The sequence below is a fragment of the Carcharodon carcharias genome, chromosome 2 (genome assembly GCF_017639515.1).
Source record: "Carcharodon carcharias isolate sCarCar2 chromosome 2, sCarCar2.pri, whole genome shotgun sequence".
NCBI lineage: Eukaryota > Metazoa > Chordata > Chondrichthyes > Lamniformes > Lamnidae > Carcharodon > Carcharodon carcharias.
Window position 1 is genome coordinate 214,028,217 of NC_054468.1, and position 25,614 is coordinate 214,053,830.

The 25,614-nt window shown below is 43.4% G+C and overlaps 1 protein-coding gene across 3 annotated transcripts in view; it reads left to right on the plus strand.

Moving 5' to 3' along the window:
* The window catches only part of LOC121293120 (alpha-actinin-2), a 110,379-nt gene that overhangs the window by 29,038 nt on the left and 55,727 nt on the right, over positions 1 to 25,614 (plus strand). The window lies entirely within an intron of this gene.

Sequence of the window (25,614 nt, forward strand, 5' to 3'; positions counted from 1 at the left end):
ATCTCCACCCCTCCATCATTTTCACGTGGTCCATCTCTGACACTTCCCTTCCCTTCCTTGACCTCTCTGTCTCAATCTCTGGTGATAGACTGTCCACCAATATCCATTACAAACCCACCGACTCCCACAGCTATCTCGACTACAGCTCCTCACAACCCGCTTCCTGTAAGGACTCCATCCCATTCTCTCAGTTCCTTCGCCTCCGTCGCATCTGTTCCGATGATGATACATTCAAAAACAGTTCCTCTAACATGTCCTCCTTCCTTAACCGAGGTTTTCCACCCACGGTCGTTGACAGGGCCCTCAACCGTGTCCGGCCCATCTCCCACGCATCCGCCCTCACGCCTTCTCCTCCCTCCCAGAAACATGATAGGGTCCCCCTTGTCCTCACTTATCACCCCACCAGCCTCTGCATTCAAAGGATCATCCTCCGCCATTTCCGCCAACTCCAGCATGATGCCACCACCAAACACATCTTCCCTTCACCCCCCTTATCGGCATTCCGTAGGGATCGCTCCCTCCGGAACACCCTGGTCCACTCCTCCATCACCCCCTACTCCTCAACCCCCTCCTAGGGCACCACCCCATGCCCACGCAAAAGATGCAACACCTGCCCCTTCACTTCCTCTCTCCTCACCGTCCAAGGACCCAAACACTCCTTTCAAGTGAAGCAGCATTTCACTTGCATTTCCCCCAACTTAGTCTACTGCATTCGTTGCTCCCAATGTGGTCTCCTCTACATTGGAGAGACCAAACGTAAACTGGGCGACCGCTTTGCAGAACACCTGCGGTCTGTCCGCAAGGAATGACCCAAACCTCCCTGTTGCTTGCCATTTTAACACTCCACCCTGCTCTCTTGCCCACATGTCTGTCCTTGGCTTGCTGCATTGTTCCAGTGAAGCCCAACGCAAACTGGAGGAACAACACCTCATCTTCCGACTAGGGACTTTACAGCCTTCCGGACTGAATATTGAATTCAACAACTTTAGGTCGTGAGCTCCCTCCCCCATCCCCACCCCCTTTCTGTTTCCCCCTTCCTTTTTTTTCCAATAAATTATAAAGATTTTCCTTTTCCCACCTATTTCCATTGTAAAAAAAAAACCCCACTAGAGCTATACCTTGAGTGCCCTACCATCCATTCTTAATTAGCACATTTGTTTAGATAATATCACCAACTTTAACTTTAACACCTATGTGTTCTATTGTACTATTGTCGTTGACATCTTTTGATGATCTGCTTCTATCACTGCTTGTTTGTCCCTACAACCACACCCCCCCCACTCCACCTCTCTCTCTCTCTCTCTCTCTCCGCCCCCCACACACACACCTTAAACCAGCTTATATTTCAACTCTTTCTTGGACTCGAACTCAAGTTCTGTCGAAGGGTCATGAGGACTCGAAACGTCAACTCTTTTCTTCTCCGCCGATGCTGCCAGACCTGCTGAGTTTTTCCAGGTAATTCTGTTTTTGTTTTTAATGACATCATGTATGCCCAAATAGATGGTGTTGCCAAGGGATCCCCTCTAGGCCCATCACTGACAAACATCTTTGCTGGGTTCCATGAGAAACGTGTCTTCAGTGGAATGACACCTAACTTCCTACCCTTTGCATATTTCTGAAATGTGGATGATACATTTGCTATATTTAAATCTGCAGCTGCATGTAACAATTTCCTTACATGTCCTAATGGGCTCTATCCTGCACCAAATTCACCTATGAAATGAAGCAGTCAAATCCCCTTCTTTGACGTATTAGTTAAGCAATCTACCAGGGGATGCTCTACTATGGTCCACTGCAAGCCTACCTTCACTGGTCAATATACATGTTGGGATTCTTACAATTCCACATGCTATAAGATTGGTCTTATCAGCAACCTTGTAAATAGGGCCCAAGCCATTTGCTCACCATGCAAGCTTGATGCTGAAATAGGGCAAATCAAAGGCATCCTGCAGGATAATGGCTACCCTGATCAGATCATTTCGCGCTGTATATCATGCAACCTCATGAATGGGCCTAAGGCCATCACTTTCAGCCCTGAAAAGTACCCAGTCTACTTCAGATTACCCTGGAAGGGTAATACGAGTGGTATTTGCCACTAACGGGATGCTGTCATCAAGCCAAAAAGATGTTCTGCCTATCACACAAATGAGTAACATGGTATATGAATTTCAGTGCCAGTGTGATGCGAGGTATGTAGGTCGTACATCCCAAGGACTGGCGGATCGTATCAAATAGCATGTCCCAGCCGCTGTTCGCAATGGGCAGGGTACAGAGTATACCCAACCTGCCCATGCTTGCAAAACTCAAAACACAGTGTCCAACATTAGATGTGATTCTGCGATTGAGGATCATTTAGCAAATGTTGTCCAATGTGCTAAGAATTACACCGGCAACCAATTTAAGATTGTCAGTCGGGCTCACATGTGGCACATTTGCATGTACTGGAAGCTACATATATTAATAAACAAGTCCCTGTTCTATGCAGACAGAAAGAACGAGTACATATATTGTGCTTGTTTCAGCTAAACAAAATATGTGACAGACACTCGCTGACTCATTCCTCAGGGCAATGCTTTGACTAATCAGAGTCAAGCTGCCTGGTTTAAATTTCAAACAATGCTTGGCAGTTAACTGTCAGACACCATCATTGGTGTTTTCACCATGGCAATGCCACTTGGCAACCAATAAGCAGTCTCTTCACATACAGTATAAATTGTTGCTTTCCCCTTATATCGGTATTCTTGCGAGTGTCCTGATGAGTGCAAGATGAAAAGCTTAGAGACGTCACTTTTTTTCAGCAATATTCAAGTTCTGCACTTCCCAACAGGAATTTGGATAGGTGATGGCTTGACAAGATCGTTCTCACTTGCCTTTCAAATATGATCTCTGCTGGTGATGGTAAACCCATATCCAGAGCTGCAGCTCGGAGGTGTAATCTGGCAGTACGAAAATCTTATTTTGTTGTCCTACACTTTGGAATAACTGATTTGACGGAGTGGACCATCTGCTCAGCAAGGCTGTTAGATGGGTGGTAGTGTGTGAGGAAGTCACATGGTTCACGCCCAATTTGGCACACGTCCCTGAGAGGCCTGCCTATATACTGTGGTCCAAAATGATTTCATCAGACACCAAAAAGACTGAATATTGCATTCAGTGTGTCTGCCATGGACACACTTGACATGTCCCTTGCCTGCTTGACAATTGGAAATTTGGAGAAGTAATTGGTGACTAAGGTAAAGTCATCTCCATTTACGGTAAATAGATCGGTGGCAGTTTTGGACCAAGGAACTGGGGGATCTTTTTGAGGCTGCGGAGATTCTGTATGTTGCTGTGGCTGGTGGATTTGGAGCGCCTCACATCTCCTCACTCACTTCTCGATCCTTGGCCAATAAATTATAATCACATGCCAGTCGTCTCATTGTTCTATGCCCATATGTCCTTGGTATAGTTTTGACAATATGTTCTGTCGGAGAGCTCCAGGCACAAATACTTGTTTCTCTATGAAAATTATGCCTCTCGAGATACCATTACAGCCAGCGGATAAAACACTGATTTTCACGCGGAAGTGCACACTGTAGCTTTGGACAATGTCGAGGGGAGCAATGGGATAGGAGTGAGGATGTACTGAAGCTGAAGTCTGTTCTTTATTAGCAACGACTCATCACCTTGAGGGCCTCATGGTGTCTGAGCATTTTGGAGTTTGTAAGGGCCAAGGCTGGCCATGAGGGCACAATGTGTGTCTTAAAGAGGAGGTATTTTAATCTCAGGCGTGCAAGTGGCTGAATGTCACCGCATTCAGGCAGTCCACATGCAGAGGAAGGTGAGGATAAAAGCAGGCCAGCATCTCTAACTGAGAGTGCCGGATGATAATGTGATAGAGAAGAAGGTGACACAGAGGATTGAGGTATCTCTGAATGGATGCACACCTTTAGAACATCCTTGGCTGCCTTGGCCCAAGTGTCACCAGTTTCACCATCAAGTTTACACAGAATGCGTTGTCCCAACGCTGGAGATGGATCTCCTTGAGGAGCCAAATCAGAACGAAGGCATAAAGCTATGAGCCCACTGAGGATAGTGGAACAGCAGCTGGTTCTTTAGGTTGCTGCTGCAACTGGGATACTGGAGAGTCACTGAAGAGGCAGCACCTTCTAATTCCTGATGCCAGGACTATCTCCTCCAGTTAGCATCTCATTTCAGCAAGGGTATGTGCTCCTGAGCCTTCATCATCCTTCAAAGGATCAGGGCAATGTGAGTCTGACGTGTAACTGTTAGCTCTCATTGAAGTCCATGGTTGAAATGAGTGCAACGTTGGTGTTGATGTTGGCTAATGATAAACAGTACTTGTCCAGGAGGGTACTCACTGCAACTCATCATCCTCCTTATGGAATCTAGTGGCTATGCTGGTCTCTTCTGCCTCTTCCCCTGCGGCCTTGGCTTCCTCGAACTCAAAGCCATCATCCCCTTCGATGTTCTTATCGGAGGAGACGTGCGGCTCCTCCATATCAGCATCTAGCAAGTCCTCCCCACTTTGCAGCACCAGGTTGTGCAGTGTGCAGCAAGCCACGATGACCTGAGAGACCCTCTGAGGACTGTGTTGGAGTGCTCCGCCAGATCTGTCCAGGCGTCGGAATCGTATCTTTAAGATGCCTATCATCTGCTCCATCAGTTGGCGGCGTGATCCTCATTGTACCTTCTCTCTGCAGGATTCTGTTGCCACCATACAGACGTCATCAGCCACACTCTTTGCGGGTACTTCTTGTCACCGAGGAGCCAGTCCTGGATCCTGTGTCCCTCGAAGATGTCCGGGTTCAGTAATCTACTTAAAATGTATAAGTCGTGGATGCTTCCTGAGTATCTGGTGCCAACCTGCATGAACAGTTTATTGTGGTCGCAGACCAGCTGAACATTGAATGAGTGGAAGCCTTTCCTGGTTGTGTTGCAGTGCCTGTTGCCAAGGAGATTTTATAGCCACACGATAGCAGTTGATGGCACCCTGCGCCTCTGGGAGTCCAGAAATCGCTGCAAAGCCCCGTGCTGTGGCGTCCTGGCTTGCTTGATCTCTGTCAAAGTTGACATAATTGTGCAAAAAGAACATTTGTCACCTCATGATTGCATTTGTGAGCGAACGCTTGAGAGATCCCACAGAGGTCTCCAGTGGAGCCCTGGAAGGAGCCACTGGTGTAAAAGTTCAGTGCAGCATTTATTTTCACAGCATAGATGCCTTCCCAGTTCCCATCACGCCAATTCCTGAAGAATGTGGCAAATTTGAGTTACCAGATCCCTGGACATGCGGAGGCATCAGTGACACTGTCTCTTGCTCATCTGCAGATAAGACACGCGAGTTCTGTACACCCTCGGTTTACGAGGCACCTACGCATGACGTCTCTGTGAGTCTTATCCTTTGCATCCAGAGAGGGCCCTGCTGCCCCTTGACCTTGAGGATTTAGCTCCTCCATTTGGCGAGTCAGGCACCTTTGTCGCAGTCTTCTCCTTTTTCTCTCCTGCCTGTATGCAATTATGCAAGGCAGCAATAAATCCAGGCTCCATATTCCTGATAGTCTCCTCTCTGCCGTGTCGGTGAGAAACAGACATGAGTCAGCATCAGCCTGCAAAGGTCCTATTTTTGTTAATGACTCATCAGTGAATGTGGGTTCAAAGGCTTTGTTCCAGTGTCAGAAACTAATTGTCCCAAAAATCCAGGCCAGCACTGGGTTCGTTTCAAGATGCGCCTCCCCCCATCCCTCACAACCACCCACCCTTTACATGACAAACCGCTATGAGATTGCTTTGGCCAGGTGCTTGGATGTGCTGCTTTCAGCCCATGCACTTGGATCCTCATTCACTGCACTCTAATACCACACTCTTTGGAATACAAATGGGGGCAAATGTTTAGTCAGGAAACAAGATTATTTGAGGGGTCCCTGAGGCTTCCCTTCTGTGAAGCTGCCAGCACTGGGATTGTAGCACACATCTGAATCTTTTCCAGTCGTCCAATTGCTCTGGAGTGCGTTACCACTGTGGGGAATTTCCACACTGTGAGAAGACGTTAATACAAGGAAAGCAATTAGTGCCACTTTGCGGGAATAGTCTTGCATGAATGCACATCATAGCTTCACTTTCTGATTCCCTCCATTGTCATTGAAAGACTCCTAACATGTCTCAGCTGTGCATCTCTCCTCATTTGGGAATGCACAAGTCAGTTGGGTGCTCCTTTAATTGGCACCCCCCAGTGCATGCACTTGCCCTCCAATCCACCTGCAGAGCCTCACCAGCAGAGTTTCTCCTCAGTTTAATTTTGTACTGCACCATCACTGCAGGTTGGAAGATGGTGGTGCTGAGGTCTTACTACTAGAACAGCTTGGATCCTCCCTGTCCGAGTGTGGAAATCCCTGCCATTGTCCTGCAGGAGCTTATTGTTCAGTTTCCCCTCCCTCCAAGAACGTCTCAATCTTCTCTATGTATTCCTTGATCCCACCCTGATTGTGGTGGACATTCCTTTGTTACCCCTTGAACATGGTGACGTAGATGTACCTATGGCCCTCCCTATCTTGAGGACACTCGCACAGTCTGACATATACCCCCGCTCCTCCACTGACACCTTCAAATGCCCCCACAATGCTTTTTCCCTATTGAACAGCTGTAGATGCCTCCCCTGACTGAGTGTGCCATCTGCGGCCCAGTATGATGCCAGAAACCCCCTGGACCAATGCGCACAATGTTACGACAACGCTCTGGGCATGACTGAGACCGACTGACATGCGCTCCCCCTGCCTGGATTTGTACAAGGACAGTCTTTGCAAGCTCAATACTGAAGCACGTCTTCACTCAGCAATCCCTCCGTTCTGGCCTAAAGTTGCTTATGTCGTTCTGTAACTGACTGCCTCCCCATTCTGGTGCTGAGGATGCTTCTCCCCTGCCCCCAAACCCCCCGCCACACCCCCCAGTCATGTGTCCGAATGCAACCTTCCCCACTCTTACCCTCTCAGTGGAGCCCTTGTCCTGCAGCACATTCCCATTCCTCAGGCCTGTTTCCCCCCTACCCCAGTGGAGGCCTTGCGCTGCAGCACATTAAAAACCACCCCGCCTTACCGCTCTTCTGGTAGGTAGAGGCTTTCCTCTGACACCCCCCAGGAAGCAATGCGGTGCTGCCTGCAAAGCCTGGTGCCGTGTCTGAGTTGCCACGAGCACTGCATGATGCAATGTGGGCAAACGAACCTTGAAGTCACGAGGGAAGTGCAGGTCACCGGGTGCACATCGCTTATATACTGTTGTGAAACACGTTAGTCTAATTGGACGCCGACATGCCCTCTCAATCCAGCATGAGGGGATGATTCTAGTGAGCAGCCCTTATAATGAGATGCAAAAAGTAGTAAATTGACATTCCCGACGTGCAATGGCGGGAAATGCAGCCTGCCATTGATGGCTGGAGCGGACAATCCTAGACTGCTTTTACGACGGAGGTAAACTGATTTTTCCGATCTCGCGATATTTTCCGCTTCTGCCTGCCATGACAGCTGCCATGGTCCGGAGCAGAAAATCCTGCGCATGATTAGCGATCGTTGGAAAACGAGGATGCTACATGAAGTGGGAGAAGAGAGGCTTGATGTGGGACAGATCAAAGGCTGGAGACAGTTGATCAAATTGCAGTTTGCGCAGGGTAGAACAGAGGAATAGAATTAAGCGATTTGACCCCTCTATCCTAATCCGCAATTTATTTATATCATGGCTGATCTCTGGAACATGACTGGCCCCTGAGGAGAGCTTTAGAGGAAATGCATTTGGAGATAGCTAAGGCAGGGATGAAGTTTATGATGGGTTGAGGGAAGAGCAGAGGTGAGTGATGTTGCAGAGATAGAAATAGTTGGTAATGATAACAAAATGATATGCGATTTAAAGCTCAGTTTAGGGTGCAGCAGGACACCGAGACTGGATGCCTTTGAGTACAATATATGCAAGCTGCAGGCACGGGGAAATGGAGGGAGTTTTCTGCAGAAGCTGAACAGGATGAATTTGGTCTTGCTGATATTAAGTAGGAGGAAGTTCCTGGTGTCAGGCAGTGGTCTGAGGGCACAGAGTAGTTGTCAAATTGAGGCTGGTGGCAGAGATGTAAAACTGGATGATGTAAGCTTACACTTAAACCCACTGAAATGAACCACGTTTTTCAGCTTCATATTGCTTTTAGGAATTGCGTCTGTAATTTTTTCCACTATCCTATTTGGAATTTACTTTTCAATTGTTCTTTGAGTTTTTTGACTTCACAACAGTTCTGACTCCGAATAATAAACTTTTCTAATATCGAATACTACAGCACATCAGGGATCACATAGACCTTCACAGTCAAACAAATCCCTTTGTTCCTTAGACATCAGTATAACTAATTTTGCACATTGATCTACACATTCATTGCACTCACTTTTTAAGTGAAAATCTGCTCTTTTTTTAAAACTTTGACACCTTGGGATGCTCATCTTAGAACTATGACAAAGGTTTTGACCTTGGATTTGAAATAAATATAGTTCAGAGCAATGCTAAGAACAACACTTGCCAAAACACAGTACTGTTAGACTGTGGTATCACATGGACTGGCACTTACTGTATTATTGTTTAGGAATGCAGTGGCATTTCCAAGTATCTATAGAATTGGATGATTAATAATGGGACAAACATAACACCACAGATATCAGTAGCTGTCGCAGATGACCATTAGTCACCATTAGGCATGTTTAGTACATTTACTCACCTTTTAAAGCATTAATCTAGACTTTTGAATCCAAGTGAAGTTCAAACCAGGATAGTTAAAACCAGTACAAAGCTGATCAGAAGTTGCCAATTATACACAATTTTCTGTGGTCAGTTTATTGACATAATTATTCATGGCTTTGTCCTTTGTGAATAAGTAACCTAATGTGGTGGGGCCTGAAAATTGTGTTCCATGTGAAATTTAAAGGGTTGCAGATGTTCAAAGATAAGTCACTGCATAGAGGTGTAAATATCGTTAGCTTTCAGGAAGGCTCAAAAGGCATTTTAACTTGTTGGAAGACTTTGCCAAGGTTGAAGGAAAAGCAGAGAATGAGATACCACGGAGAAAAAAATGAAGTGAAATGAAACCTTATGTGGAGGTATGAATTATACCTGGAAGTAAGTGATAACTAGTCTTATCAATCAACTATTTGCTTGATGGCTGGTGAATTAGAGATTATGGTGGTAATGAGAGGGATGGGTCTGTTTGCCAATCAAGGACACCATTTACATTGGTCAACACTGTTACATTGCTAGGTGGTGATGAAAAGGACTAGACTCTAGTCTTTGCACACTTATTCATTTACAGAGAGACACATTAGCAACTTTCACCTCCAAGCATAACTAACACAGTTTCACTCGGAGCACAAGTGAACCCCCAGCTAATGACCACCACCTAAATACAATTAATTATCCAAAGTAATTAACAAACACTGTCACATGTCTGGAAGAAGGTGGTGGAGAATTAAAGCATTACCATTCCTTGTTGCATGTCAATTGCAGACATACTTGGAATAAATGGGACAGCTCTGCACCTGGTCTACTATTGACTCAAATCCTGCAAAACCAGTGCAGACCATAATGATATCAAAAATACCTACAAGCCCTATTGCATCTATCTGGCAACAATCAGTGGCACTGGTTTTGCAGGATTTGAGTCAATAGTAGACCAGGTGCAGAGCTGTCCCATTTGTTCCAAGTATGTCTGCAATTGACATGCAACAAGGAATGGTAAGGCTTTAATTCTCCACCACCTTCTTCCAGACATGTGACAGTGTTTGTTAATTGTTTTGGATATTTAATTGTATTTAGGTTTGTATTTAAGTTATGTTTGGAGGTGAATGTTCCTAATGTATCTCTCTGGTCAACCTGACATAAACCTCTTTCAACAGTACTATATAAAACATGAAATACTGAGACATATGCTTCCTAGAATAGTCTTTCAAATATCATATTTGTGCCAAGAAGTCATGGCCTCCCTGGGGAATTGGAACCTGTCTGTACACTAATCCTCCGACAAACATATGTCTGTATTTGTAGGTGCAAGGTTTCCAAGTATAAAGTGCTTTGGTATGGCCTTTGGGTTCTAGATCACTTTTTGCTGGCCAGGTAGGAACATATGAAATAGGAACAGAAGTAGAAGTAGGCCATTTGGCTCGAGGACTGATCTGTTTGTATTTCGAATTCCACATTCCCAACTATCCCGATAACCTATAATTCCCTTGTTTAACAACAATCTCTGCCTTAAAAATATTCAATGACCCTGCCTCCACTACCTTCTGAGGCAGACAGTTCCAAAGTTGCACAACCCTCAGAAAAACATCCTCCTCATCTCTGTCCAAAAGGACAACCCCTAATTTTAAAACAGTGCCCCCTAGTTCTGGACTCACTCACAAGAGGAACCATCTTTTCTACATCCACCTTGTCGCTACTGTTCAGGATTTTATATACTTCAATTAAGTCTCCCCTCACTCTTCTAAACTCCAGTGGAAACAAACTCAGCCTGTCTAACGTTTTGTCATAAGACAACCTGCTCATTCCAGGTATCAATCTTTTAAACCTCCTCTGAACTGCCTCCAATGCATTTACACCCTTCTTTAAATAAGGAGATCAAAACTGTGCAAAAAACTGTGCACAATGTTCAAGATGCGGTCCCACCAATGCTCTGTTTAACTGAAGCATAACATCCTTTTATGTTCAATTCCTCTTGGAATAAAGGATAGCATTCCATTAGCCACCTTAATTACTTGCTGTACCTGCATACTAACTATTCTGTGACTCATGCAGCTTGGATTTCTGCAGCCGTTCTCCTTTTAAGTAATACTCTGCTTTTTTATTCTTCCTCCCAAAGTGAACAATTACACATTTTCCTACATTATACTCCATCTGCCATATTCTTGCTCAACCTATCTATATCCGTCTGCAAGCTCCTTGTGTCCTTTTCACAATATATTTTCTTGCTATCTTTGTGTCCTCTGCAAATTTAGCTACCATGTCTTCACTCCCCTAAGCTAAGTCATTGATATAAATTGTAAAACACTGAGACCCCAGCATAGACCCCTAAGGACTCCACTCATCACATCCTGCCAATCAGAAAAAGACCTATTTCTGCCAGCCAGCCAATTTTTTATCCATGCTAATACATTACCCTCTACACCATGAGCACCTTTTCAAATGCCTTCTGAAAATCCAAGTACAGTACATTACAGGCTCCCCTTTATCCACAGCACATGTTACTACTTCAGAGAACTCCAATTAATTAGTTAACCATGGTTTCCCTTTCACAAAACCATGCTGACTCTTTCTGATTACCTTGAGTTTCCCTAAGTGCCCAGCTATAACCTCTTTAATGATCGTTTCCAACACCATCCTCATGACGGACATCAAGCTAACTAGACGGCAATATTCTGTTTTCTGCCTCCCTCTCTTAGTAGAGGGGTTATATTTGCTACTTTCCAGTCTGATGGAACCTTGCCAAAATCTAGGGAATTTTGGAAAATTAACACCAACACAGCTACTACCTCGTTAGCCACCTCTTTTAAGACGCTAGGATGAAGTCCACCAGGACCCAGAGACTTGTCAGCTTGTTTGCTCAGTACCGCTTCCCTAGTGATTGTAATTTTGCTAACTTCACCTTTCCCTTCCATGCCCTGATTTTCAGCTATTACTGGAATGTTTCTTATATCCTCTGTAGTGAAGGCAGATGCAAAATATTTGTTCATTTAATCCCCCATTTCCTTATTATCCACTATTAACTCCCCATTGTCACTCTCTAGAAGACCAACACTCACTTTACATACTCATTTCCTATTTAAATACCTGTATCTGTTTTTACATTTCTAGCTAGCTTCCTCTCATACTCTAATTTCTTACTCCTGGTTAACCTTTTAGTCATTCTCTGCCGTTCTTTATATTCTGATGAATCATCTGACCTGCCATTCATCTTTGCGCAGTTATATGCTTTTTCCTTAAGTTTGATGCTTTCCCTAACTTCTTTAGTTAACCATGGATGGTGGGTCCTCCCTTTAGAATTCTTCTTTATAGTAGGAATATACTGAGTATTTTGAAATATCCCCTTAAACGTCTCCCACTGCTTTTCTATTGATCTATCCCCTAGCCTAGTATCCCAGTTCACTTCAGCTATCTCAGCTTTCATGCCCACATATGAGCCCTTATTTAAGTTTAAAATACCAGTCATGGACTCACTCTTATCCCTTTCAAACTGGATGTAAAATTCAATCATATTGTGGTTGCTGCTACCTAGGAGTGCCTTCACTCTGAGGTCATTAATTAATCCTGTCACATTACAGAACACCAAGTCTATTATAACCTGCTCTCTGGTTCTAGAATGTGCTGCTCTAAGAAATTATCTCAAAAGCATTGTATGAACTCCTTATCCAGGCTACTACTGCCAACCTGATTTTTCTCTTTATCTCAAACACCCAATATTTCTTCTTGTAAACTTTGTTGTGGTTACTGTTAGGGAGGCTATAGACTGCATTCAATAGTGACTCCTTTCCCACTATTCCTCATCTGCACCCAAATTGATTCTACATCCTGATCTCCTGAACCAAGTTCATCTCTAACTATTGTATCAATGCCATCCTTGGTCAACAGTGCTACCCCTCCACCTGTACCTAACGTCCTATTCTTCTTAAATGTCATAAACTCCTCAATATTCAGGACCCATTCCTTGTCATTCTGCAGCCTTGTCTTCGTATGGCTATCAGATCATATTTATTTGCTTCAATGTGCACTATCAATTAATTTACTTTGTTATGAATGCTATGTGCATTCAGATACAGAGCCTTTAGTTTTGTCTTTTTGTTATCTTTGCAACATCTAGTCTTGACTATTAGTGTACTCTTAGGTTTTATCCCTCTGCCCCTTCCTGCTATTCTATGACCCTCATTTCCCATATTACTATTATAGTCTCCTGCCTTGAAATTACCCCTTGATTTGCCACATCCACCCAAGCTTGATCCCTCACACCACCACCCCCCCCCCTTTGTTTAGTTTAAAACCCTCTCTACTCTAGTTATGCGATTCACAAGATCATGCATCCCAGTGTGGTTCTGGTTTAGACCATCTCAATGGTCTACAGTCCTCACTTTCCCCAGTAGTGGTGCCAGTGCCTCACAAACTGGAGTTCACTTGTCCCACACTAATCTTTGAGCCACGCATTTATCTTTCTAACCTTATTTGCCCTATGCCAATTTGCATGCAGCTCAGATAATAATTCAGAGATTATTAACTTTGCGGTTCTGCTTTTTAATTTGGTACCTAGCTTTTCATACTGGCTTTGCAGAACCTCCTTCTTTGTCCTGCCTATGTCATTGGTACGTATATTGACTAAGACAATGGGATCCTCCCCCTCCCACTACAAGTTCCTCTCCAGTCCTGAGCAGATGTCCCGAACCCTGGCACCGGCCAGGCAACACAGCTTTTGCAGAGAACAGTATCAATTCCTATCACTATACTGTCCCCTACTACAAGGAAATACTCAATGAATGGCATGGCATTAGGAAGTTATGAGGAACAAAGGGACCTTGGTGTGTGTGTCCATAGATCTCTGAAGGCAGAGGGACACATTAGTGGGGTGGTGAAAAAGGCATATCAATCGAGGCATAGATTACAAAAGTAGGGAGGTCATGTTGGAGTTGTATAGAACCTTGGTGAGGCCACAGCTGGAGTATTGTCTGCAGTTCTGGTTGCCACATTATAGGAAGGATGTGATTGCACTGGAGGGGGTGCAGAGGAGATTCACCAGAATGTTGCCTGGGATGAAACATTTAAGTTATGAAGAGAGGTTGGGCAGACTTGGGTTGTTTTTGTTGGAAAAGAGAAGACTGAGAGGCGACCTGATCGAGGTGTACAAGATTATGAGGGGCATGGACAGGGTGGATAAGGAGCAGCTGTTCCCCTTAGTTGAAGGGTCAGTCACAAGGGGGCATAAGTTCAAGGTGAGGGGCAGGAGGTTTAGGAGGGATGTGAGGAAAAAGCTTTTTACCCAGAGGGTGGTGACGGTCTGGAATGCACTGCCTGGCAGTTTGGTGGAGGCGGGTTGTCTCACATCCTTTAAAAATTACCTGGATGAGCACTTGGCACATCATAACATTCAAGGCTATGGGCTAAGTGCTGGTAAATGGGATTAGGTATGTAGGTCAGGTGTTTCACACATGTTGGTGCAGACTCGATGGGCCAAAGGGCCTCTTCTGCACTGTGCATCTGTGATACCACTGCATTCCTATTTGCTCCCCGCACTTGAATGGTGCCAAGGCCAGCCTGCTCATCCACCTTGCAGAGCTCGCTTTCGTCCATACACGTTGTGAGCACCTCAAACCTGTTCAACAATTGCAATATCTGAGGCTCCTCCACCACAGTCTGCTTGGTGCCGTTAACTGCCTCACTCACGGTCACAATCTCCTGTCTCTCACTGCTGACCAAAACAGACAACCCTCTTCTAAGAGGCGTGACTGTCTTCTGGAACAGTGTCCAGGTATTTCTCCCCCCTGCGTTATGTTGTGCAATGTCTGCAGTTCAGCTTCCAGAACAATAATCCTGATCCTGGGAGTAACCACTGGTGAAGCCCACTTGTATCCTTCAGAAAGCTTGTACTCCATATCTCACTGAGCATATTGGCCTTCAAGTTTACACCAGGTAACACTGAGGCTAGAACAGTGGGAACATCCATCAGAAGTAGTGCCTGCTTCTGGTCTTGCCCCTTGTGGTGTGGGAGACTATGTCTGGTGAGACTAGAGGTACTGTCCTTGACCAGGGCTACGGGAAACTACAATGGAAGGCTGGGACCCATGATACCTGGACCTCAACCTATTTCTTTGGCTTGCTTTTATCATGGAGAAGAAATCATTTCAGGATATTTTTTCCATATCTTATCCAAAATTTTTAAATGTCGGTGGAAAAATGAACCCAACATTAATACAAATAACTTTTCAAATAAACCTACAATGGATTAATAAAGTGGTTCTTTGTGTCAAATAAGTCAATGTCCATGTACTACCATCCGTGGAAAGACATTTGTGTGGCGAGTCAGTATATTTGCTGTAGAACCGCTCTTTACCGTGAGTCAAGGAATATCATCAGGTAAATGGGAAGAGGCTTCTCCTCTTGAGTGAAACAGAGAATAAAGAAAACAATGTACATATGCAAATTTCTAAATGGTTGGTGTCTTCAAAATAGCAAAAATGCTTCTGGCTATGTTTAATTTTCCATGACCAAATGGCAGTCACTGCATATATGGGGATGCTTTGGCTTTACCTGAGTGTCGGAACTCTATATAGAAATTGTACTAATTGAATATGAATATCTCCATGAAGTGTGACAACAGTAACTTGCCAACTAGAGCGATAAAAGTATATATTTACCTATTATCTATATGTCGTATATAGCATATCAAATTATCAGCAATCACTAATGCATGCATTGCTGTAAAAATTGTTTACTCTGTACCAACATCTGATAATAAGGTTTTGCTTTGAATAGGTGATATTTGAAGATTTAATGAGAAGTAATTTAACTTTCACAAATAGACTTTGGTAACTCGTAAGTCTCCAAAGCCTTTTTATGTTCTGACTTTAGTAAAATATATACAGCAATTTTGTTTTTTGTCACAATTTTGAGTCATCTTTTGCATTCTGCTCTTTAATATTTCTACCTAACCCTTCTCCAAAGTCACTGAATACATTAAACTTCATTTTCATTGCAAGGGGTTCTATGATTTGTACCAGTGTTTTGGGCTGCATATTCTGTGATTCCATTAATTTTCCAAAGAAATGGATACCTTTCCAGCTATTCCTGTTGTAACATACAGAGGGACCGACATCCCCTGTCAATGGTATAAGGTGACTGAGGAGGTCAAATTCAGTTTTTATTTCAAGATTGTTACCAGGGATTTGGGTGGATGGGTAAGAAAATGAGTTTTGAACTCACCCATTGCTTCACAAATGAAAATCAGTCAATTTTTATCTTTTGGGCCTCATTTAAATTTAGCTGGCTGAAATTCCACCCCCCTCCCCATTTTTGGTGGGAAGTAGTAGAAAGTCACAGAACCCAACGACCACTTGTTGACACCAAGGTAGGTAGTATGATTGCCATAGGGCTGCATTGCGGGTGTCTCGCTTTTGGGGACATGTGGGAGGGAAATCTGCAGTCTCGCTTTCCTTGTTGGGCCCAAACACACACTCCTGGCCCCACGAGGAAATTTAAAATAAAATGTACCTGTTTTGGTTCTGGCCGCTCTTCCCACTGCCACAGAGAATGCAAGAGTAACTTCATGCTCAGGCCATCCACTTACAATTGCAGTCAGGCTTGAAATGCTCATATAAAGAAGGTCCCAGGCGGCTTTGTCGGGGTGTCCTTACCACCTGCTCAGTCAAGCAAGTTAAAATCCTGAACGGTGGGCTCCCAACTGCTGCAGCGTGTGTAAGTAACCTGACTAATGTTTTTTTACTGCCCATCCATTCACTTTCTGCTGAGCAAGTTTGGTTAAAATTACACCCTTCACGTTTCACTTTTGTAATTTCCTCTTCTCCCATGTCTAATTTGCCCCCATGTTAACTTTCTTTTTATCTGGAAAGAGAATAAACACAGTGAGTGGGGGGCGGGGTGGGGGGGACTGGGGGGAAACATACTTGCATAGCACTGTGCAGACATGCCCCACTTGATCAGGGCCACAGGTAGCCCACAACAATGCCTGCCCCGATGAATCGAGGTTATGCAAATCAATTTGTCCCCAAAATATCTTTGTACAATTTTGTACATCTTGTTAATAAAATGATCACAAAATACTGCAGACGCAGGAGATCTGAAATAAAAACAGGAAGTGCCGGAAAAACTCAGGTCTGGCGGCATCTGTGGAGGGAGAAATAGAGTTAACATTTCAAGTCCAGTAAGACTTCTTCAGGACTCGAAACGTTACCTCTGCTTCTCTCTCCACAGATGCTGCCAGACCTGCTGAGATTTTCTGGCACTTTGTTATTATTTTTTACGCCTTGTTTATTGATTTCTGACTGCTTTGGTCACTTGCAGTTTTTGCATTTTATTGTGTAAAATACAAGAACAAAATATTAAGCAAAGAGCCAATTCCAAGTCTCTCTATTTAAATATAACAATGTAGGGCAACATTGATGACTTACCATTATCCTCATTCTGTCAGCTCCAGTTCCATTCCAGTGATTTTGCTGTTGAATGACTGTAGCTGTTAAATGATTTATGTTGTTAACTTACTATTAGCTTGAAAAATTGGGTTTTAAGCTATGAAACTGTGACATGTAAGCATCTTTGTGATTCAATAGTCAAGTTGTGTCTGGTTTCTAATTAGGAAAATATAAAATTTTTAAGATACTTCTGGGCTTTCTTTTTGTGATGTATGCTGTAATTTATTCTCTCTTCTATCTCACTCCCCCAGGATTTCTTGTACCAGTTTTACTACTATTGTATCATTTTCAGTGATGTTTTCACATCTGCAAAGGGATTTTTTTTCTTTTTACATACTTGCTTCTTTTTTCTCTCTCTCTCGCTCTCTTACCCTCTCGCTGTTCTCTTTCTTTTGTTTTATTTACTTTGTCATTGTTTCAAGTATTTTTAATACCTTTAAATATAACTTTTGCACAGTTAATTAAACTGCCAGTTTTGGTTGCAAAGCTTTGCAATCATTTGACTGCATAATATTTGTAGATTCATCAAGGATATCTGATTTTGAAGTAAAGGTGCAGGGCTTTAAATTTACTGAAATAGTTTTGGTTTTAAAGCAGGTTACCCATTGATGAATTAGCACTTGAAAAGGGAACACATGCTTCATAATTGTTCTGGCGCTGCTTTATATTGATTTTAGCTTAAAACTATGTTTTATCACATGGGACTCTTCAGATCTTGATTGCTTTGAGACACAATTCAAATGGGTTTTGCACAGGTTGTAATAAAATTGAGTTTTTATCTCAATTTTATTTTGTCATTAAAGGTCAGAAAAACCAGTGGAAATTTGTCCACCTTTATTACACACTTCGAAAGTTTGAGAGTTATAGTGCTTCTTTAGAGGCAGGGTGTGAAGTACTGTGGCTAGGATGCAATATTGCAGTGATCCTACTTTTGGTCCAGCAAACAGCTGTTGTGAGTTCAATTCCCCCCCCACCCCCACCCCATTGCACAGACCCTCTAATGCAAATCTCTGCCGTTTCCTTAGGGCACTCCTGGGCTCCCAGTGAGTTTACAACAGGACACTGGTGGAACCCATGTGGAATTTTGGGGATATTTGGCCATATTAATGTTGATGCTATTTATCCATTCATTTCTTTGCTTCTTTGTTTAGATTAGGTCTTTTAAAATGATGAAAAGCATGCATAATGTAGATATAAACAGACTATTAAACTTGGAAACAAAAACAGAATTACCTGGAAAAATTCAGCAGGTCTGGCAGCATCGGCGGAGAAGAAAAGAGTTGACGTTTCGAGTCCTCATGACCCTTCGACAGTTCTGTCGAAGGGTCATGAGGACTCGAAACTTCAACTCATTTCTTCTCCGCCGATGCTGCCAGACCTGCTGAGTTTTTCCAGGTAATTCTGTTTTTGTTTTGGATTTCCAGCATCAGCAGTTTTTTTGTTTTTATCTCTGTATTAAACTTGGAATGTTGTTACTAGAGCTACAAAACTAAAATATAAAATTAGCAAAATGCAAATGAGAGATCAGAAGAAATCTTCCTGTCTCCTTTCTTCTGCGGTGTAGGCTGCCTTTATAATGCACAAGACTTGCATCAGTGTTGCCAGCTCATGTGAAAGTGGTATTATGTCAAATTCTGCTGAGTTTACCATGAGTTTGCAGCTAGCTGTTCAAATCCCATGCTTTGGGCCCATGTGCAGAGGGAGAAAAAATTAGGGAGTGCAATTAAGCAGAGACACAGTTTCTGGGAGAGCGAGAACACTTCTTGTAACTTTTTGTCCTTGAGCAACGCCAAGGGAAATCAACTACGTAACCCCCAAACAGCAGCATATATTGTGGAAATATTTTGCATTGTAATTGGTGGAGGAGTTGTGCTTATTATGTCTGAAATGATTTGCTAACAGGTGGTAGATGCCCAGCATTCATCATTACCTTTCATCGGAGATTAAAAAGCTGTCCGTTTCAAAATACCAGATGCACTTCAGTGTCCCTGTACTTGAAAGACGATCATCATTGCTTTTCTTATTCAAAAATAATCAAACAAACTAAATTAGCATATACTGAGCAGCTCTGAAAAGTTGATGTATCCCCTATACGTTTGTAATGTTTATGTTAGTTAATGGTAAATTTCATTAAATTCTCAATTAAACTAGTTGCTGACTTGGTGACTGAAGAGTGTATCTGTTGCTACTACTTTCTGCCCACATTTCTTTGTGTCTGCCAGCTGTCTGCACTGCTTTTCAGAGAACTGACTAATCCATGTGACTGCGAAGTCTGAGCATTGATTGGCCTTGAATACTCTTTTTCTGATTGGTTGTTGCCAGGCATTTGCTTAACGGAGATAAGATTCAATATTCCACACCCCCCCCCCCCCCACACCCCCTCTCTCTCTCCCAGGATCCCGCCTCCTGCATCTCAGCCTTGGGTTCCACCTCCTCAACTCCACATACCTACGTGTTGTGGTTCTCATTCTCTCTCCCTGTCCTCAGCCACTTCTCTTCCCCTGTGGTGCTGGTGCACTATCCAGGTTGTCAGTCACTGGCTAGTCATGAGCATCACCCATAGAATTTGCCTTTTCCTCCCCTTCAAATTTGCGAACACCATAATAGAAAGTTATGCTGATAGATGAAAGAAGGTGGGAGGAGGCTTGGCTGGAACATAGAACACCAGCATAGACTAGTGGGGCTAAATGGCCTTTTTCTATGCTCTAAATTCAATATAATTTTATGTAAATAAGTTCTTAATTGGTTAATCTGATCCGTTGATAAATAATTTTCAGTATGATTATATTTTGATGTTAAAATGTACTTCTGAATAATCTAGGACATAACCTCAAGAAGCAATGAAGCAGGTTGAGGAGAGCCATGTAAAATTATTGAGGAATAAGTAAAGAATGAGCTGGCTATTTTGAAAATGTATAAAAATGTTTTGCTCATGAGTAGTTTGACTTCTGGAGAATAATTTCCAATGTTTACTGCAATCCGTGACAGCTGAAACGTAACAGCAGTTCATTCATTATTATAAAACACCAATTTTATTGAAGCAATATTTAACATGACTACCATTTGATCTAGTACTGAAAGGTAATGATCTCACAGGTACACAGAGCTGCTTTTTGCTCTGTTACACCTGGTGAACACCCCGTTGTTCGGCACAGAGTCAGGTCAGCAGACGTCGGGTCCCTGCCTCCAGTGTGTTGCCCAGGAATTTTCCGGGGGCTCCGTCAAGGGATCTAACTGCACTTGTTCCTGCATTGGCCACAAATCCATTGTTGATAAGTTGCTGATGTGGGGGGGATGTTCCTGTCAGAACTGCCTTGCGTATCTGAGTGAGTCAAGTGTGGCGTCCAAATAGATTAGTGTCCCAAAAAAGCTGGCAATGGGGCTTGTGCTGGGACCCACTTCAACTGAGCATAAATTTGGATTGGTATGGCAGTGTGGTAGCCCTATCTCTGACCTTGAGGCACACAGGGTCAAGAACCAATGTCCGACCATTTCTGTAATCTGTGATTGTGCTCCAATGATCGATATACAAAATGTTACTTTCTAAGTACTTTTTCTGCTGTTATCCCATCATTTATGAAACAGTAATATAAACAGAAGAACAAGGAGCAGGAGGAGGCCATTCAGCCCTTCGAGCCTGCTCCGCTATTCAATAAGATCTTGACTAATCTGATTGTAACCTCACATTCCCACCCACCATTGGTAACCTATCACCCCCTTGCTTACCAAAAATCTATCCACCTCTGCCTTAAAAATATCCATAGACTCTGCTTCCACTGCCTTTTCAGGAAGGGAGTTCCAAAAAATCTCAGCCCTTAGAAAGAAGTTTGCCTCATCTCCATATTAAATGGCCAACCCCTTATTTTTAAAGAGTGACCCCTAGTTCTAAATTCTCCCACAAAAGGAAACATCCTCTCTAAACATCCTCTGTTAAAACACCTGAGGATCTTATATATTTCAATCAAGTCGCCTCTTACTCTTCTAAACTCCAGTGGATGCAAGCCTGGCCTGTCCAACCCTTCCTCATAAGACAATCTGCCCATTCTAGGTATTAGTCTCATAAACCTTCTCTGAACTGCCTCCAACACAGTTACATCCTTCCTTAAATAAGATGACAAATACTGTACACAGTATTCCAGTTGTGGTATCACTAGTGCTCTATATTACTGAAGCATAACCTCCCTACTTTTGTATTCAATTCCCCTCTCAATATATGATAACATTCTATTAGCTTTCCTAATTACTTGCTGCACCTGCATACTAGCCTTTTGCAATTCATGCACTAAGACACCCAGATCCCTCTGCATCACAGAGCTCTGCAATCTCTCACCATTTGGATTATATGCTCTTTCATTGTTCCTGCCAAAATGGACAATTTCACATTTTCCCACATTATACTCAATTTGCTAGATCTTTGCCCAGTCACTTAATCTATCTATATCTTTTTGTAGCCTCCTTATGCCCTCTTCACAACCTACTTTCCTACCTATCTTTGTGTCATCGGCAAATTTGGCAACCATCCCATCCATCCCTTCATCCAAGTTATTTGCATAAATTGTAAACAATTGAGGTCCCAGCACTGATCCTTGTGGCACACCACTGATTACATCTTGCCAACCTGAAAAAGACCCATTTATGCTTACCCTCTGCTTCCTGTTAGCCAGCCAATCTTCTATCCATGCTAATATGTTACCCCCATGCCATAAGCTTTTATTTTACCCCATAATGTCCGATGTGGTACTTTATCAAATGCCTTCTGGAAATCTAAGTACAGTACATCCACCGGTTCCTCTTTATCCACAGCACATGCTACTTCCTCAAAGAATTCCAATAAGTTGGTTAAAAATGATTTCCCTTTCACAAAACCATGTTGACTCTGCTTGATGACCTTAATCTTATCCAAGTGCCCTGCTATAACTTCTTTAATAATAGCTTCTAACATTTTCCCTATGACAGATGTTAAGCTAATTGGCCTGTGGTTTCCTGCTTTCTGTCAGTAAAATATTTCAGATCATTGTTACTAAGTAAAGAGTTGAGTGAAAACAAGTTTTGAAAAGGTGTTCATGCATGTGGTTGGGAGGTGGGAAACCACCCTACATTTATTTCAAGTCTAGCAGAAAGAGGCAATATGAATGCCATAGCCTTTTGAGAGCTGTGTCTGCAACAAAATTAAGAGGTACATAAAATGTCTGACCAAAGAAATCATGGACCTCAATTGCCTTTAATTAGGAATAAGTCCCAGCTCATATGGCTCCAAAAGCAGGGGAATACTTTAATTGGGGAGAGGAACTTCAAGAGGAAGGAACTGAAGAGTGAGAGAGTGAAGGGTGGAAAGTAATCCCTGTTATTGCCTTGTTCATCACTACACTATAAGACACAACTGCCTTGGGTGAATTAACCCCATTTACTTGAAGCTCGAATCTTAATATTTTGTTGACCACTGGGTGGCCTGCTTCAGCACAAAATAGATTATATATATATCAAACCCTTATAGGTTAGTGCATCACTGTTTCCTTCCATCGTTAACACTGCGCAACAGATGAAGGAATCAAACTCAAAGTTTCCAAACATTGTCCTTCAGTTAAACCAACAATTTATTTGTTTTGAACCACCATTTAAACTGGGAATTGTCATCACTGGACAAATTTGAACCGTACCTGAAATACTGCTTTGGACCAAAAACTCAAGGTTAAAACACCAGGTTAAGAGCAGCCACCTACATCTATCATATGAAATGAACAGGTCAATATTCATGCTATTTTCTCTCCTTTTCCACTTTCCTTTCCAATTTTATATGACTTCATTTTATGGTTTTCTTTATCATTCTTTCACAGTTTCTTTTTCCACTCTTTCTATGACTTGTTGCTCTTTTATTTTAGCAACCATCTAGTAGTGTAACTTATCTCTTGCAGCACTATTGCTGTTTTCATGGTGGTTGTGAAAACCTGCTATACAAGATGTTCACTGTCACTGTGAATGCTATCAAGCCTGCCTCCATATTATTCAGCAGAATTACTGGCACATTTATTTACATTGTTCCTATTTCTCTTACAACTTCTTCCTCTTCATTCACCTGTCCAATCTAGCCTTGAATGTTGGTATAGTTGTTACCTCATTCGTTAAATCTGGAAGAGAATTCCACAGCCTCTCAACTCTGTGTACAAAAGTTTCTCCTGCCCGCATATCTAAATCTCTTGAATTTACTCGATGGTCTTCTCAACTGCTGGAAACAGTGGACAGAATTTAATGTCCGCGCCAGAGGCGGGTTTGGTCGAGGTGGGAGAGGTTAATTAATCAGATATGTGCTGACCCCACTGCCTTCCCGCCTCTGGCCTGATTAAGTCTAGGGCAGGAAGGTTTGTGGATGGCCTTCCCACCCTGCCTTCAATTGAGTGGACAATTAGCTGGTGTTCACCCATCAGTGGGCAGGGTACTAACCACATGGAAAGCCCAAAAAGCAAACCCCGTCAGGGTTACTTGTGGGCTTCCTGGGGGGAGGTCTCTTGTTCAGTGCCCGATCGAAGGATCCAGCATTGGGGTCACGGGGCGCCGCTGAGAGACACCCCTTTACCCTTGCTGTCGAGCTCCCCTTCCCCTGCGATTCCTATCCCATTATCACTCACCTGTGGCCTGGGGGTCTTAGTGATCCTGGGCCTTGTGTGGGTGCATTACTGGAAGAAGCCATCACTACTGCTGGTGTTACTGAGCATTGATTGGCTGGAAGCTCTAGAGGGCAGGATTTCCACCCCTGGGATCCTTGATCCCAGGGAAGGCCCACTGCTGCCATGTCTGTTTGGCACTTAATTTGGCAAGCCTTCCTGAAAGGAGGCAATATGGGACTCTCACCAGCTTTCCAGCCTCCTGTCACCTCCATTAAATACTGTCCAGTACATTTCTAGCTGTTCCAACTTTTCATGATTACATTTTGCAGATCCATGAGGTTAAGATAAATAGCCTGTATCACACCTGTTTTTTTATAATGTTTTGGCAGCATCTGAGACAATGGGTCACAATACAGCAATCAGAATACCAAGCAATAGGGAAATCTCTTCTTGAGGAACCACTTCACAGTGCTTGAGGCTATGTGAAATAACATGTAAATAAACACTGAAATTAAACTGGAGACAACAGTACTTAGGGAGTGATGTATTGGAGAGTGCCTTGTACTCACAGAATCATTTCCCAGCTGGAATAAGAACCTTATTAGAGAAGGAAAAATTGAACACACTCAAGGGACGCTGGGCATATGGCAGGCTGGGGCATGTAAATTAAGGTGGCCATGCTTCTGGTGGGGGGTAGGGGGCATATAAAATAGGGTCGGTGCCCACCCCACTAACCCCCATAATAGAGGGTGGGGAGGTGCCAAAATTGGCAACCGGCCCACCATCATTAAATAGATAATCAAGGGTCAATTAGACTTGTTACCAAGCCAGTTGACCCTGACAATATGCTGCCTATACCATAAAATGTTTGGCACGAGCAGCCGGACAGGAGCAGGAAGCCCGATTTTTTTTTTTGAATGGAACCTTCAGATGGCGGGGAGGATGGTGGTAATTTTCAGTAGCTGCTCTTTGCAGATCTGGGGGGCGTTTGCCCTCCAAAGATCAAATCCCCCATTCTTCCTAACCACCACTGCACCTGCCACCTTAAAAACCAAAACTCCCTCATCTCCCAGCGCTCCATTCCCTGAACAGCCAAAACCCTCCTAGCCAAGCCCCAAGACTTAGCGGCTTCAGGGAGCCGTGGACTTTCTCCATCTTCTGGTAGTCCCAGCAGCGGCCACTAATGTGCCCTTGGTGCTGCTGGGACTGATAGAGCTGCCAGCCAGTTGGAATGGCCAGCAGCTCCAGAGGGTGGGACTTCCTCCCTGGTGAGGGGCGTAAGTGCCAGTTGGCTGCTGTCGTGCCCACCTGCAGTGCATCATGGCTGCGGTGTGGGGCTGGCTTAGAGTGGGTGAGAGCTTCATGACGACTTTGCTTCCAGGGGATGGGTGGGGCAAGCCTTCCGCCCTCCGCCCCTCCCTCCCATAATTCAGCTTGAGGGAGATCTTTCAAATGAGCCATCTAAAAGCTCAGGAAGCCTGAAAATGGTTACTGTAACACAGGTATAGCTGATTTTTTTGTACCTCACAGTGAATATAATTTGACAACAATTTCAGAGAAAAATGTATGTAAAACAGGCCTTTCAGCCCAACCAATTCATGTCAGTGTTTATCATCCATATGAGGAAATAATTTTAACCACATTCACCTACTTTGTTCCCATATGTCTTTAACTTCTTTTCCTTCATTCACCTATCCAATCTTATCTTGAATGTTGGCACAGTTTCTGCCTCAAGAACTAATCCTCAAAATGAGTTTCAAAGCCTCACATCTCTCTGTGAATAAGTTTCTACTGTTCCTTATTCTTGGTTTCTTACA